Below are 13,147 nucleotides of genomic sequence, written 5' to 3'. Positions count from 1 at the left end.
ATGAAAGGAACTTGAGTTTCTTGTAATGAATGACTTGCATTATAATACATTTCACACACAAGTATTTCAGAATGATAGTACTAATACTACAATCACTGATAAGCTTACTGAAAAAATTGAACTTGTAAAATTTAATAAAATATATTTTATATTCTCTAACCATTAAAATGGTTGAACTATACTATATTTTTGGATCATATAGCCATTATTACACTCCTTCCTTTTTTACACTCATTTTTTCTTTATAAGTAACTGCACCACAAGTTTTTACGTAGGTGACTGTACTCGTTTTGATTGTCTGAAGCTTTTTTCTTAGGAAATGCCTCAGGATTCTTGAGAAAAATATTCCTTGAGTTCTTGCATGATGATAAAAGTTTGTCTGTGTCCATTATAATTGAAAGTCAGTTTTGCTAGACATAAAATTATTTTTCTGCATTTTTTGTCCATATTTAGTATCTTAAATATATTCTAATTTAGTCTGGCATAGAAAAATTGCTGTTGAAAAGTCTGATGACAAGCTAATTTTATTTCCCTTATGAGTCACTTGAGCTTTTTGCAAAAGCAAAGAGCTCCTTTGATATCTAAAAGAATTTTCTATTTATTTATATTTTTATAAATTATCCAGTAATTTTATAGACTATGTCTTGGTTTTATTCACTTTAAGTTATATTCCCAAGTATGCAGTGTATTTTTTCATTAAAAAGTTACAAATCATTCTTTAAAATTCAGAAATGTTCTCTTAAATTATAGCTTTCAATATTAGTTTGGTTTATTTGCTTTTGTTTTTATCTTCAGGGATTTCCGTTATTCTTAAGTTGGATATACTCTCCCCACTAATATTTATGTGTATGTATATACACACGTGTGTATATAAACAGTCACGTATCATTTAACAAAGAAGATACATTCTGAGAAAAGTATCATTAGACAATTTTGTCATTGTATCAACATTGTAGAGGGTATTTATACAAACCTAGATGGTACAGCCCATAATACACCTAGGCCAAATGGTACAACCTATTGTTCCTAGGCTATAAAACTGTAGAGCAAGCTACTATACTGAAAACTACAGGCAATTGGAACACAATAGTAGGTATTTGTGTATCTAAACATGGAAAAGGTACTGTTAGGTTTTGAAGGGAAAGCTAGGGTTAAAGAAAGACACACAGAGAGGAGGAGGTACAAACAGCAACACAGGTATATTGCAGACACTGTGAAAGTTGGGGACCAGCTTAATGCCAGAATCCACTGCTGCTTACAGGCTGGAGCAAGTCACAGGCCTGGGCAGGAGGGGCTTGGGGAGAAATGGCCTGCTGCCCAGCAGGGTATCGATAAGATGTTCCGTAATAAGGCAGTTTTGGCCCTTGTTCCAGTGGAATGTGGTGTTCCTTGCATTTTGTCCAAGCAGAATATGATGGAGATGTTTCCTTAGTTGGGTCTTTGTCTGCCTTGTGGTCAGGTGGTTAGGCAGGATGTTTCTCACTGCCCGAACCCCTGTGAAATGTTTCATTTTGACCAAGGTCTGCAAAATAGCAGGAAGCTTACAAAATGGTGCAGTTTGGACTAACAGGTACAGTAAAAATATGGCATAAAAAATAAAAAATGGGACACTTGTATAAAGTATTTATGAATAGTGTTTACAGGACTAGCAGTTGCTATGGGTGAGTGAGTGACTGACTGGTGAGTAAACGTAAAGGCCTAGAACATTGCTGTATACTACTCTAGACTTGATAAACATTGTACACTTACACTACAGTAAATTTATAAAACATTTTTCTTCAATAATAAATTAACCTGCACTTATGTAGCTTTTTTCTTTTATAAACTTCTAAATTTTTAAGCTTTCTTATTCTTTTACAACATGTACATTAAAATAAAAATACATTTTATAGCTCTAGAAAAATATTTTTTGTTTATGTACTTATTCTATAAGGTTTTTCTATTTTTAAGTACATTTACTTTCTTTTACTCTTTAATTGCTTTTGTTAAAGAAGAATAAGACACAAACACACACATTATCCTATGCCTACAGAGGGTCAGAATCATCAATATCGGTATCTTCCACTTCCACATCCTGTCCCACTGGAAGGTCTTCAGGGGCAATAACAAGCACGGAACTGTCATCTCCTATGAGAACAATGCGCTAGGTTTGTTTACAACAGCATCACCATAAACATGTGAGTATGCATGTTCTCACTCATAGGTGGGAATTGAACAATGAGAACTCATGGACACAGGAAGGGGAATATCACATTCCGGGGACTGTTGTGGGGTGGGGGGAGGGGGGAGGAACAGCATTAGGAGATATACCTAATGCTAAATGACGAGTTAATGGGTGCAGGAAATCAACATGGCACATGGATACATATGTAACAAACCTGCACATTGTGCACATGTACCCTAAAACCTAAAGTATAATAAAAAAAAAAAAAAAAGAAAGAAAAAAAAAAAAACATGTGAGTATGACCACTATGATGTCACTAGGTGATAGGAATTTTTCAACTTTCTCTTTATATATACACACATATACACACACACACAAAGACACACACAAAAACTACATAGACAAACACACAAAGACACACACATACACTACATCATTTTAATCTTTTAATCTCTTTCATCTTTAAAATATTTCAATCTTCATATTGTTCTGAAGGCATTATTTATTATTTGTTCATTTTTATGTTTTTCCAGGTTTGGTTTTAATGATTTTTAAAAGTTTCTAATGGTTTCCAAGTTTTAAAAGTTTCTGTGTTTCCAAGTCATTTCTGTTTTTAAAAAAATTCTTATTTAAACTCTTTTCTCATGACTTGCATCATTTTCCCAATATCTTTTAGCTTCTTTTGTTTTGTTCATGGGCATGTCTTCTGGTGTGTTGTCATTATCTGTAGAAATGTTATGTTGTTCTTATTAATAATTCTATTTTTCTTGTTATAACTATGTATAAGATTAGATCTGATATGTTATTCTTGGTTTTCCTAAACTTTTAGAAGTAGGTGTGGCTTCAGATAGCTTTTCTAACTTCACAGTATTTCCCTTTTGTTTTCCACATAGTATTAAAAACATGCCAGTTTGCTTCCTGAAATTTCCTAGCTCTATCCCCTTTTCCACTTTTAACCTAATGTCAAGTTAAAAGTATATATATACACACACAAACACACACACATTATCACTGGTGAGTTGCCTCACTAGTAAGTTGTGTAAATTCAGAATCATTTTAAAATAAACCAAATTTGATAGGTCGGGCATATCAAATCTACAAAGACATTCTTTCTTATTCCATTAATATTAGATGTAGGCCTATTAAATTCAAAAATTAGCATGTTTGGTTATTCTACTTCTGGATAGGATCTATTTTTTCAAGAGTCAAGCTCAGGTCAAGTGAATATACAATAATAAAATGTCCCATTCACTCTTTTCAAGAACAGGGGACCATATCTGTTTTTTCCTGTATTGTATTTCCAGCAGTTAATACAGTGCCTGGCACATAAGAACTCAGTAAATATTTGTGAAGAGAAGAATACGTTTATAAATGAAATTATACTATTATACAAGTATTCTGATTACGTCAGTTTTAGTGTGGCATAACAGCTCAATTGAGTTGATAGATAACTGAATCAATCATTACATAAATAAACATTTATTTTTTATAGACAGGGCCCTAGATTAAGTAAGATTGGCTATTTTAGGATTTACTTATTCAATATTGTGCTAGGAACTACTACTGAAGCATAAAAAATGTAGTCTTTGCCTTTTATAGTATAATGGAAAACCTGTGATAGATATTTTTATGGAGTGAATATACAATATTTAGGATGTGCATAAAAGGGGTGCCAAAACTCTTTTCTCTTTGGGGGATGGCTTTGGAGGTGGGTTAAGAAAGTTACTTGGAGTATCTATTAATTGTGTATTAATTGGAGTATGTATTAATTGTGCTAAAGTCTAAAACAGTGTAGACATTGACCAGATGAAGGAGATGTGGGGCTTTGGAAAGTGTCGCAGAGGAAAGATCTGGAGAAAGGCTTGTAGGTGAAAGGAAAGCATGACAAATTTAGAGAAAATGCTAAGTTTATCTTTGTGTTCACCTCCTGCAATATTCTGAATTCATTCAGAAAATTTATAACATTCACTATAATAAAGGATAAAATGTCAGGATTTTTTATTTTGTTTTGTTTTCCTTTTGGCTTTTTGTTTGTTCATTTGTTTGCATAAGACAGTTGGACTTCTTATGGAGACTCTGCCCAGTCTATAATAGACTAAAGGATTCAAACTGAGGCTATGGCCTTCAAAGGTACTGGATAGAAATATGCAGTTTCTGATTTTGTCACCCCTATGCCATACATTTTCTGGTTGCCCCAAACCTCTTTATTGTTTCTCTGAAGCCCAGGGATGCTTGACCCTGCTTCATAACACCCCAGATAGGATGTTTTTAAGTGCTTCCTATGAGCAGACACTCTTATAACAGGAGAAAGCAACTTTAAAGAAATTTATTGAGTGGTTGAATGATTCATTCAGTTCAATGTGCTAATTCTAACTACATCTTCTCTTTTTCAAGAGATTTTCCTTTGCCTCAATTAATGAATCCTTAACAAAGTTTCTTTTTAGCAAAGATTTATTGGGTCCATGCTTTGCTGTTCTTTAAAAATTACATTATGTAGAATTGTTAGTACAAAAAGATCTTTCTGTTTCAAACCTCTGTAAGCTTGATATTTCTATTCTCCCTTGAAGTAACTCTCAGCCAGAGCACTAAATTTTAGTAACCCAGTTAAAATCATAGATGCCATCTTAATGTTTCTTCTCCTGCAGGAACTAGGATAATGCATGCAGCAACCCAGGAAGTTAAGCTCAGGTCATATGCTTGCATGTCTAAATTGGCTGATTCATTAAAATATTAAATTTTTAAGGATGAAACCGAGTGTGCATGCTTTACATTTTGAATTTTTATAGAAAATTTGAATGCAAATAGAGTTAAACTAAGTACAGATTAAACACAGCTGTCCAGATGTCTGAATTACCACAAGACTTCATAAGTAAGCAGTTCTTTAGGAAAATGAGCCCTTTTGTTCAATTCATGCAGCAGAGTCCACATTTATTTGTATAGGAAAATTCCATTTCACAAATAGAATAAGAGTAGAAATTAAGGAACTTTTAAATACACGTATCACTTTTTTTTTTTTCTGAGTCTATAAGAAATAACCAGAGTCCCGGGGAGTTGGGGAAATGATTGTGATAGATTTACATTAATTTATGTATTTTTCTTACTGAGACTAAGCATACTCTTTGAATGTGGAGACTGTGTTATATTTCATGTTGTATACTCAACACCTAGAACAACATGTAGCACCAAGCAAGCCATCCATGAATATTTTCTAACTAAATGAATAAAATTCTAGTAGTGAATCATACCTGACATCTTCAGAAGGATGATAGGCAAAAATTTACATATCTTTCTTGACAATAACATCTGAATTCCATTTTAAAAGCCCGTAGTATTCCTGAAGTTTCCTCTGGTATCTCCTTTAGAGTTTTAAACCATTAACACACTCTTCAGTAAAAATACATCTTAAAATTGTAATATTTTAAGTTTTATTTTTCCCCCAGGATGGTGGATTAGAGGCACTATTGGAGTGCCTCTCCCACTTGGAAAGACAAAGAAGTGTGTAGAGATTCACATGTGAAAATTTTTTTCCAGTACGCAATGCAGGAACTTAACAAACTGAAATCCACAGACCTTTTGAACAAAGCAGCTTGCTACAGCAAAAAATGTAAGTTCCCAGAGGTAAGAGGAAGAAAGACTGCCTCCAGGATGTACACCCCTACTGGGAAACCTGGAAATCCAGGCCACGATGGAAGACCTTAACCTTACGCAGTGCTGGAACTGACTTAGGGAGTGGTGAGGAATGTAAAAGTAGGAGCAGAAGCAGTAGCTGTATTTCCAGTCTCCAGTATGGACCGAGGGAAACCATTCCTTCGTCCACCTCACAGGTGACCTCGCAGCAGTTGGCTACCTAATTCATGCAGTGGTCACAGGTTGAAAGAAGCTCCCAGCCGAATTTCACAACATAAGCTCCAGTGGGGCTTGGACAGAACCAGGGGTGACTGTGAAGTGTGCTGTAGCCGCAAGCACAAGAGCTGGGTGCCCTGGCTTTGCAGGGCAGACTCGGAGGGGGTGGCTTGAAAGCCATAGTTGCTATTTCTGTGGGGAAGTCTTATGATGGCCTGGGACAGTTTTGGGTTCTGAGCATAGATGGCATGGAACTCAGCTCACTGCTGCTAGCGGAACACTGCAGGTGTTAGACTTACCTTGCCAAGTGCATGGAAGCAAGGTGGGGCTTACTGTGCTGGCTATTCCCCATTCCCTACGCAAACTCTTCTGTGTAGCAGAAACAGCTACACTTTTTTCTGGAACTTTACCCCTGTGGCCAAAGAACTGCCCCCCTGACTCCCACAGGGGCCACTGCTTGCCCCTACATCCAGAGCCAGAGTGCTGAACTGCCTGACCGAGCCCCCATCTGGCTTCGCCCCTCCACATGCCCTGGTAGCAAATCATAAAGGACAGAAACTTTCAGGAGCTTTATGGTTCTGCCCAGCACCTGAGAACTAGAGAACCTACCCTGGGTAACATAAGGCAAGCACAAATCCCATTGCTACTACTGCAGCTGGTGCTGTTTTGTAAGCACCACCTCCTGGCCAGAGGCCAACTGACATAGTCCATTACAGAATCTCCAGGTAGAATAACACTGTGCCCAGAAAGGAGAAAGCTTGTGCATGACCCCATCTATCACCACGGTCTGCACCACTCTGGCTAAGTAGGGGGTCTTGAGTCTATTCATGTGACCAGTTCATTACTACTACAACCAGTATTTGAGAAAGCCAACAAACTAAGACTATCTACAACCAAGAAATCTCACACAGTCAACGTCACTCTTCTACCACCCCCATCAGAGCTGGTACTGGTATCTGCTGCTGGGAGAGTTGAGGACAGGGAACATCACTGGATTCCTTGTAGTCACTCCCCAGCATGACTCTGGAGTATGTCAGCCCCACTGAGTGACTAGACCCAGAGGAGCAACAATATTCACAGTATTCTGGGTCTGAGGGACTCCAACTCCTAGGAGAAGGAGGAGTGCACTACATCAAGGGAACACCCCATGGGACAAAACAGCCTAGACAGCAGGCGTTGAGTCCCAGATCTTTCCACTGATAGGAAGTTTCTTTCAACAGCGGCACAGTTGAAGTCCTGGGCCCACCAGGAAAAGTCTACAGGCAACAGTCAGGCAGCCCTGGTGCTCATGAAGGATCTTGGAGAAGGGGATTTCTTTTCCTTCTCATCCAACTCTGAAAACAGCTGGAGTTTTTCCCATGAGATCCTGGCATGAGTGCACCTATCTATATACAGCCTTTCTGGAACACTTCAGGGTGACTGCATCTCCAGAGGAGGAGCACATTCCAGGTTCAGGTTTTCATGAGAAGTAGAGTAACAATTCCTCTCTACTTGGAACATCAACATTCCTGCAGATTAAAAGAGGTGCCCATCTGATCTGAAAGGCCAGAAGATTGGGTCAGAAGTGTGTCTGGGAGGTAGATCACTTTCCTGCTGGCCTGGCATGGGAGCTGAGGTGACTCCAGCCCTTCCCTCTGATAAGATAAGTGTGTTTCACTGAAAGCTTCCCCAGCCACCTCTGACAAGGCTGGGACCTCTACCCACCACTGGGTATTGCATTTAATCACCTGCTTTAGCCAAAGCCAGTTTTTACCCAGGGACACCTCCCCTATTGGCCTGAAGACTGAACTATTCAATCCAGTAAATAAACTAATGGGGAAAATAAATAAATGCAAAAGTGCACACCATGGGGAAATGAGATAAGCTTCAAGAGACCTCTGCCATTCCAATCCTGTAAGAGACAGTGAACTTGCTCACACACAGAGTACATTGCTATTACAACCAGCATCTGAGAAAGCAATCATAAAAAGACTCTCTATAACCAGTAACTCTGATTTCTTCACCCCTATAGCACCAAGAGCTGATTTAGGCTACGATAAACTATAGACATTAGAGTTATATCCTTAAGGGGGTAAAACAAAATTAAGAAAACCACACAGTCAAATACAAAATAAATTCAAGAATAATTAGAAGAAAGAGTTTACCCAAATGAGAAGGAATCAGAGCAATGATTCTAGTAATATGACACAATAGGGTTCTCCAATATCCCCCAAAAGATCACACTAGCCCCCCAGCAATGGATCCAAACCAAGATGAAATCTTTGAAATACCAGGTAAAGAATTTAAAAGATTATTAAGCTGCTCAAGGAGATAGCAGAGAAAGGTGAAAAAACAATATAATAAAATTTAAAAAATAACTCAGGTTATGAATGAAAAAAATTATAAAACAGATATCTTAAAGAAAATCCAATCAGAACTTCTGGAAATCAAAGGCATACTTAGAGAATTACAAAACGCAGTGGAAAGTTTCAACAATAGACTATAACAAATAGAAGAAGGAATTTCAGAGCTTGAAGACAAGGCTTTTTAATTGACTGAATCAGGCAGAAATAAGAAAAATAAATAAATAAACAAAATAAACTGATTATGTAAAAGAGCCAAACCTTAGAATAATTTATGTTCCTGAGGGAGAAGAGAAAGCAAAAAGTTTGAAAAACTTATTTCAGGTAATAATTGAGGAAAACTTCCCTGGCCTTGCTAGAGATTTAGATATTCAGATACAAGAAGTTCAAAGAACTCCTGTGAGAGTCATTGCAAAAAAGCTCATCAACAAGGAGTATAGTTATCAGGCTATCTAAAGCCAACATGAAGAAAAGAATTCTAAGAGCAGTGAGACAAAAGCATCAGGTAAGCTATAAAGCAAAATCTATCAGAGTAACAGCAGACTACTCAACAGAAACCTTACAAGCCAGAAGGGATTAGAGTCCCATCTTTAACCTTCATAAACGTAATAGCTGTCAGCCAAGAGTTTTGTATCCAGCAAAACTAAGTTTCGTAAACATAGGAGAAATACAGTCATTTTCAGATAAACAAATGCTGAGAGAATTTGGTACTACTAGACCAACCCTACAAGGTACGCTAAACAGTGTTCTAAATCTTGAAACAGGGACTCAATATGCAGCAAAATAGCATGAAACTCACAGGGCCTATAAAACAGTAACATAACAAAAAAATCAAAGTATCTAGATAACAACTAACATGATGAATAGTACCTCACATCTTAATATTAATGTTGAATGTAAATGTAGATAGACTGGAAGATACAGATTGGCAGAATGGATAAAAAAATCACACACCAAATATCTACTGTCTTTAAGGGATGTACCTAACATATAAGGATTTATGTAAATTCAAGGTAAAGAGGTGGAAAAAGATATTCCACCCAAATGGAAACCAAAAGTGAGCAGGAGTAGCTATTCTTATATCAGATAAGACAGACTGTAAAGTAACAACAGTAAAAAAAAAAAAAAAAAAGACAAAGAAGGTCATTATATAATGATGATTAATCAAACAAGAAGATATGACAATCCTAAATTTATATGCACCTAACACTGCAGCTCCCACTACACTAACAGCACTAGACAGATCATCAAGACATAAAGTCAACAAAGAAACAATGGACTTAAACTACATTGTAGAACAAATGGACCTATCAGATATTTACGGACCATTCTACCGAATAACTGTAGAATATACATTCTTCTCACCAGCACATGGAAAATTCTCCGAGATAGACCATGTAATAGGCCACAAAACAAATTCTGATAAATTAAAAAAAATCAAAATCACATCAAGTATCTTCTTGGATCACAGTGGAATAAAACTAGAAATCAACTCCAAAAGGAACTCTCAAAACTATACGAATACATCAAAATTAAATAATATGTTTCTGAATGATTTTTAGATTAACAATGAAATCAAGATAGAAATTTAAAAATTATTTGAAATGAATGATAACAGTGACACACGTTTTTAAAACCTCTGGGATACAGCAAAAGCAATGCTAAGGGGAAGGTTTATGGTACTCAATGCTTACCTACATCAAAAAGTCTGAGAGATCACAAATTGACAACCTAATGTCATACTTCAAGGAACTAGAGAAACAAGAACAAACTAAACCCAAAGCTAGCAGAACAAAATAAATAACAATGATCAGAGCAGAACTAAATGAAATTGAAACAAAAAAAAAACAAAGGATAATGAAACAAAAAGCTGCTTCTTTGAAAAGATAAACAAAATTGATAAAACATTAGCTAGATTAACCAAGAAAATAAGAGAGAAGTTTCAAATAAGTTTAATTAGAAAGGAAACCGGAGACATTACAACCAAAACCACAGAAATACAAAGATCAAGACTATTATGAACACCTCTGTGTACACAAACTGAAAAACCTAAAAAAAAGGGATAAATTCCGGGAAACATACAACCCTCCTAGAATAAATCAAGAAGAAATAGATACCTTGAACAGACCAATAACATGCAGCTAGATTGAATCTGTAATAAAAAAAAAGTGCCAACAAAAAGTGCCTAGGGCCAGATGGATTCACAGCTGAATTTTATCAGACATTCAAAGAAGAATTGGTATTAATCCTACTGAAACTATTCCAGAAGATTGAGAAAGAAGGAATCCTCCTTAAATAATTCTATGAAGCAAGTACCACCCTGATACCCAAACCAGGAAAGGACATAACAAAAAAGAAAGCTACAGACCAATATCCCTGATGAACATAGATGCAAAAATCCTCAGCAAAATGCTAACTATCCAAATCCAACAGCACATCAAAAAGATAATATACCATGATCAAGTGGGTTTCAACCCAGGGATGCAGGGATGGTTTAACATATGCAAGTCAATGCATGTGATACATCATATATACAAATAAAAACAAAAAAAACCATTATTATTTCTTCAGATGCAGAAAAAGCATTTGATAAAATTAAGCATCACTTTATTATTAAAAACCCTCATCAAACTAGGCATAAAAGGAACTTAGCTTAAGTTAATAAAAGCCATATATGGCAAACCCACAGTTGACATTATATTGAATGGGGAAAAATCAAAAGCATTCCCCTGAGAACTGAAACAAGATGAGGATGCCCACTTTCACCATTTTGATTCAATACAGTACTGGAAACCCTAGCTAGAGCAATCAGGCAAGAGAAAGAAATAAAGGGCATTCAAATTGGAAAACAGTCAACCTATCACTGTTTAACAATATGATCGTATACCTAAAAATCCCTAAAGACCCCTCCTAAAGGACTCCTAGATTTGATAAATGAATGCAGTAAAGTCTCAGGTTAAGAAATCGATGTATATATCAGTATTTATCAGTAGCACTACTAGGCACCAACAACGACCAAGCTGCAAATCAAACCAATTCCTCAATCCCTTTTACAACAGCTACAAAAGAAATAAAATACCCAGGAATATACTTAATCAAGGAGGTGAACGATCTCTACATGGAGAACTAAAAAACACTGCTGAATGAAAAAACAGATGACAAAAACAAATGTGAACACATCCTATGCTCACAGATTGGAAGAATCAATATTGTGAAAATGATCATATTGCCCAAAGTGCTCTACACATTCAATGCAATTCCCATCAAAATACCAATATCATTTTTCACAGAATTAGAAACAAACGCTCAAAATTCATATGGAAGCAAAAAAGAGCCTGAATAGCCAAAGCAATTCTAAGCAAAATTTCTGAAGGCATCACACTACTGGACTTCAAATTATACTACAAGGCTAAGGTTACCAAAACAGTATGGTACTGGTATAAAATAGGCACATAGACCAATGGAACAAAATAGAGAACCCAGAAATAAACCCAAATGCTTATAACCAACTGGTCTTTAACAAGCATACAAAAACATAAATTAGGAAAAGGATATCCTATTTAGTAAATAGGGTATTTATTAAATATTAAATAAATAGGGTATTTATTAAATATTAAATATTGAATATTAAATTATTAAATGTTAAATAGGGTATTTACTAAATATTTAATAAATAATAAATAGGGTATTTATTAAATGCTAGCTAGCCACATATAGAGCTAGCTAGCCACATGCAGAAGAATGAAACTGGATCCTCATCTCTCACCTCGTATAAAAATCAACCCAAGATGAATTAAAGAATTAAATGTAAGACCTGAAACCATGAAAATATAATGTTGGAAAACCTCTTCTGGACATTGGCCTAGGCAAAGAATTTATGACTGAAATCCCAAAAGCAAATACAACAAAAGCATTAATAAATGGGACATAATTAAACTAAAGAGCTTTTCTCTCATGATTGTTTGTTCTCATGAAGAATGGGAGAAAATATTTGAAAAGTACACATCTGACAAAGGACTAGTATCCAGAATCTAAAAGGAACTCAAATCAGCAAGAAAAATACTTTTAATCCCATCAAAAAGTGGGCAAAGAACATGAATAGACACTTCTCAAAAGAAGATATACAAGTGGCCAATAAACATATAAAAAATACTCAACATCACTAATCATCAAGGAAATGCAAATTAAAACCACAATGAGATACGACCTTATTCCTGTAAGAATGGCCATTGGCCAAAAAACAATTGATGTTGTCAGGGATGTGGTGAAAGCAGAACCCTTACACACCACTGTTGGGAATGTAAATTAGTACAACCTCTATGGAAAAGAGTACAAAGATTCTTTAAAGAACTAAAAGTACATCTACCATTCAATCCAGTAATTCCACTACCCAGAGGGATTGTACGGCCAAAAAATAAAGAGGAGTAGTGGAATTACTGGGCTGAATGTTAGATGTACTTTTCCTACCCAAAGGAAAAAAGTCATTGCATAAAAAAGACACATGCATGTGTACATTTATTGCAGCACAATTCACAATTGCAAAGATATGGAACCAGCCTGAGTGCCCATTGACCAATGAGTAGATAAAGAAAATGTGGTATATATACACCATGAAATACTATTCAGCCGTAAAAAGAATGAAATAATGCCTTTTGCAGCAACTTGGATGTAACTGAGGCCATTATTCTTGGTGAAGTAACTCAAGAATGGAAAACCAAATACCATATGTACTCACCTATAAGTGGGAGCTAAGCTATGAGTATGCAAATGCATACAGAGTGACATAATGGACTTTGGA

This window comes from Nomascus leucogenys, chromosome 11 (assembly GCF_006542625.1).
Source record: "Nomascus leucogenys isolate Asia chromosome 11, Asia_NLE_v1, whole genome shotgun sequence".
Lineage (NCBI taxonomy): Eukaryota > Metazoa > Chordata > Mammalia > Primates > Hylobatidae > Nomascus > Nomascus leucogenys.
Note: the sequence above shows the minus strand (reverse complement) of the source record.